At 40.2% G+C, this 4,262-nt stretch overlaps 1 long non-coding RNA gene across 1 annotated transcript; it reads right to left on the reverse strand.

Moving 5' to 3' along the window:
• Positions 1 to 2,772: 2,772 nt before the first annotated feature.
• Positions 2,773 to 4,002, reverse strand: LOC122128550. The gene is made up of 4 exons (XR_006151427.1): positions 3,784 to 4,002; positions 3,551 to 3,616; positions 3,284 to 3,348; positions 2,773 to 3,067 (listed from the first exon to the last, which is right to left on the reverse strand). It is a non-coding gene; the product is annotated as an uncharacterized LOC122128550 (long non-coding RNA).
• Between the last annotated feature and the right edge of the window lie 260 nt (positions 4,003 to 4,262).

Here is a 4,262-nt window from a genome sequence, read left to right on the forward strand (position 1 = left end):
CAGCTTGGTAACACATTTCATGAACAATGTATTACATGTATTTAGTACAAGCACCATTGAGGCAGAAGAGACTCAACAGTGTGTTGTTGACAGAGGTGAGTGATTTGTAAATTAATTAGTAAAGTAATGTTCAAAAAAAAAATGTCAAGCTTGTTTTTCATCAGCTCCCATTTTGCTACATCGAAGTGAATCCTCTCAAGGTGGTACTCTTCAGCACATCTAACAAATAAATCACACCATGGCATACCTGTGTGAGCCCAAGCTGCCCCATTACTTGGTAATACTAATTGTGACACCCTTTTAGCTCGTAGCTTCCATCTGTCTGTATGGAAAGGTATGGGCACTTTGTGATGCTGTCCTTGGACGGGCACTTTAGTTCTAAAAGCCCATATTGTGGGGTTTCACTCCCTATTTGTTCTATGACCTTACGGTCAGGTGGCGTTCCAAGGTGTGGGGCATGGGGGTTGACAACAAAACCACAAGGATACACTTGATTACCAGTGATCTTGGTGTACTGTGTTGCTGCAATGTGTTCCAGTTCCACACCTCTTTTCATTGCTTTTGTCTGTACTGATGTGACAGCCTTAAGGCTTGCAGCCAGACTTCCGCGGTCAGCTCAGCTCTCCTTGAGCAGATTCTTTTGAATGATGTTGATGTAATTCTGATAGAACTTGTCTGAAACCACAGTGTGTTTGTGTTCTGTTCTCTGGTTTGATTGTCTAGTGCTATCGAATCAGGCAAGGGAATGCTTAGTTCTGTGTAGCTACGTATAGCATCTTCATCCAGAACTGTGCAGAAGTTTGCAGGTTGGGATGGCAGAGGAGAGTTAGGGAAGTTGTCCGATTGGCTGACAGGAGGTGCTCCAGGGTCAACAGAAGGAAGGCACTGCAATGTTGCTGAGAAGTGGCAACTGTGAAAAGGGAAGAAAGATAAATAAATGTAATATTTAAGATTTAAACATTTATCTTTCCAGAGAATCTTGAGCAACCCCCGCTTCCTGAACTCCAGCTGGAAAAGGAACATGAGGAGGGGCTGAGCACAGAAAACCAGAAGAAATTAGAAGAAGAAAACGACAACCTGAAACTGAAATTGTGTTTGAAAGAAACTGAGGTAGAAAGGCTGAAAGCACAAATTAGCACACTTGAAAAGAAAACTCTCACACCTGAACTCTATACTGTAAAATGTTTGAATACAGTACTGGGTCCAGCCATGTCAGATTTAACCAACTGTGCTCAATGTTTGGCATGCCAAATGACCCGAACAGCATTCAAATACATGTCCCATTGAAAGTCAAGCGTTCAGATTGGCAAGTTGTGGAGATGCCCCTCCGTAGCAAGTTGCTGTTTGTGTTAATGAAACTGCGGAACAACGAAGGTCTAAAAAACCTGGCCTTTAGATTTAACATACACATGCAAAGTGCAAGTAATAGGTTTAAATCATGAATACATTATATGTTTGATGATTTTCTCGTCATCTCTTTTCACTGGCTCCATGTCTGACAGAGAGATCGTCAGACAATGTGGTATCCTCCCACTGCTTGAGAACCTTATTAAGGTTGGTTTTTCTTTTCATTGCCTTTGTCTGTACTGATGTGACAGCCTTAAGGCTTGCAGCCAGACTTCCGCGGTCAGCTCTCCTTGAGCAGATTCTTTTGAATGATGTTGATGTAATTCTGATAGAACAAAAAAAGGGGATGGCATAATGGCCGATAAGGGCTTTTTAATTGAGGAGGAGATCAAGGCGATTGGACTGGAGGTAAACCTGCCACCTTTTGCAAGATCCGAGAGGCAAATGCCAGCTGGCGATGTACTTGCCACAAAGCGCATTGCCGAGCATGGTGCACGTGGAGATGGCCATCGCTAAAATAAAGACATTTAAAATAGTGTCGCAAAGAATCCCCAATTCAAGGTTGAGGTATATAAATGGCATTTGGTGTGTGGTGAGTGTTCTCTCAAACTTCCAACCTCACATTCTTAAAAAATAAGTAATTTTGTTTACATTAGCGCCATGTTCAGAATCTGTAAATGTACTTTGCAAGAATGTGTTGTGAAAGTGTTGTGACACTAAAGCTATTTTAATAAACCTGTTGATTCTGTGTTGTGTTCTGTTATCCATCTCACCTGCTGTTCTCAGACCACACCCCACTGCATACTTCTTGCCTCCAACTTCTACCTCAGGTGCGGTTTCATCTACAATGTAGCTTATGGGTGCATTGGACTTCTCCCTCAGTAGACCATATATGCCTGTCCCTAGCACTTTCCTAGAACCAAAATATATTCTGAAGAACCTGGCTGATGGTGGATATGTTCTATGCTGCGGCCACACATTACACATAAATACATTCAGAATAGTATGGTTAATGGTGGTGCTGTAGAGTAGCCTACACAGAAAATAAAAACATACTTGTGGGTATAACTGGACATGATGGGTTTCCGCTTACGGTTGACTTTGGCCTTGGCTACCACCAGATTGAACAGAGGTTCACCAGTTATTAGTTTACCTCTGGTTTTGTGCCATTGTTGAGGTTGGTTGTGGAGGAGACATCATCTTTTCTTGTACGCTCAAGGTCCAAGGTAAGCATAAGGCCCACAACATGAGAGTAATAACCTGGCGATCTGATACAAAGCCAGAGCATTACATCAGGATCATCATTTTACAAGCAAGTTACAGTGAGTATATTACCTTGTGCGTCTGTGTGCTGCGGCTCCCGCTCTTTTCGCCCAAGCTGTTCATTCATCACCAAGGCTGATATTTTACAAATCTTACTGGCGCTAAGCCATCAATGTGTGTACAAAGTAGCCTACTGATATAGTAAATTCATAACTATTAGTTGTATATTGCAATAGTAATGTATGGCTGTCACAAAGTCCTACGGCACGCCTGGACTCTAGAGTCTAGATTGTCACCATCCTAGCTAGATAGCTATGCTAACAATAAATAATCTTTGTAGGATATTAGAAGCAAGCTTGACATATTGTATATGTAACGGGTCCTTCTGCGTTGTGTTCTATTTGTCTGCTTTGGTGAACAAGAAACGGCCACGAACTGATGGTTTGCGTATTTATTCCTGTACAGATCAATACACACGAGACAGTTAACATGCAGTCTTCTTATTCGCTGGATACTAGCCTACTGTCTTCAGCTCAGCAACCGCAGACTCAATCATTTTACCACAATGAACCTTATGTGAAAGCACATAAAATCTAACATTACAACTTTACACATTCGAACAACAATACAGAAAACAATACATGACAATTAACATACACTGAATTCAACGTACCTGTACAGATCAATACACACGAGACAGTTAACATGCAGTCTTCTTATTCGCTGGATACTAGCCTACTAGCAAAGGAAAACATATGCTAAAGACCTCATGGCTTCATACAAAACTAAATATATGTATTCAATATCACAATATCAGAATGACAAATTGCATGTTAACTATTTTCTTGTATTAACCCCCTTATGACAACATTATATCTAATATATATTTGTTTACTACTTATAAATATGTTTAATTTGCTAGACGTGGGAATAAGCATACCTGTCTTCAGCTCAGCAACCGCAGACTGAAGACTAAACCGGGTTTCCAACGTACTAAGCTAATTCTCTTAAAGGGGCAGTACGGATTAGTACTCAGTGTGTTTAATCATCAACATTTAATATATACAAGACAGAAAAGAAAAGGCAGAATCAAATCAGAATGTGGTTACATTTCATTAAATAAACGCAACCAAAATAATACATTTTTAACTTCGTTACATATACAGAACTTACCCAGCGGTGCAAGAACATGACTGGTCCAAAAGATTGTGCTGGTTGCATTTAATGAAAAGGTCGTGGGGTTTCTTATTTATTTGATAGAGACCTGTATGCTTTGGCTTCGATTATTGTTGTGTCCCCTTAGTTGTTCATCTTAATATTTTGAATATATCCTTCCACTGCATATTGCAGTCCCTTTTGCCTGGATCTGGAGGATATCGCGGAGGTATTACTCCAAAAAGAATCGCTGACACAGAGATATATAGCGCTTGTCCCCGTACTCGCTGTGGCTTTTGGGTTGACAGTCCTGGGAGTTTTGAGGGGTGTAGCAACAGTAACTAAGGGGGCAGAGCTTTTTGTCAAATAGGATAGCCTTTTGAAATTCACCTACTTTTGTGAATAAGTTACATTGAGTGATTATCTTTTGATATTAAATCAAATTAATTAATTGAACATTTTAACTTATTGAACATTTTTTGTGTTTTTTTGTCATT

Source organism: Clupea harengus, chromosome 20, assembly GCF_900700415.2.
Source record: "Clupea harengus chromosome 20, Ch_v2.0.2, whole genome shotgun sequence".
Lineage (NCBI taxonomy): Eukaryota > Metazoa > Chordata > Actinopteri > Clupeiformes > Clupeidae > Clupea > Clupea harengus.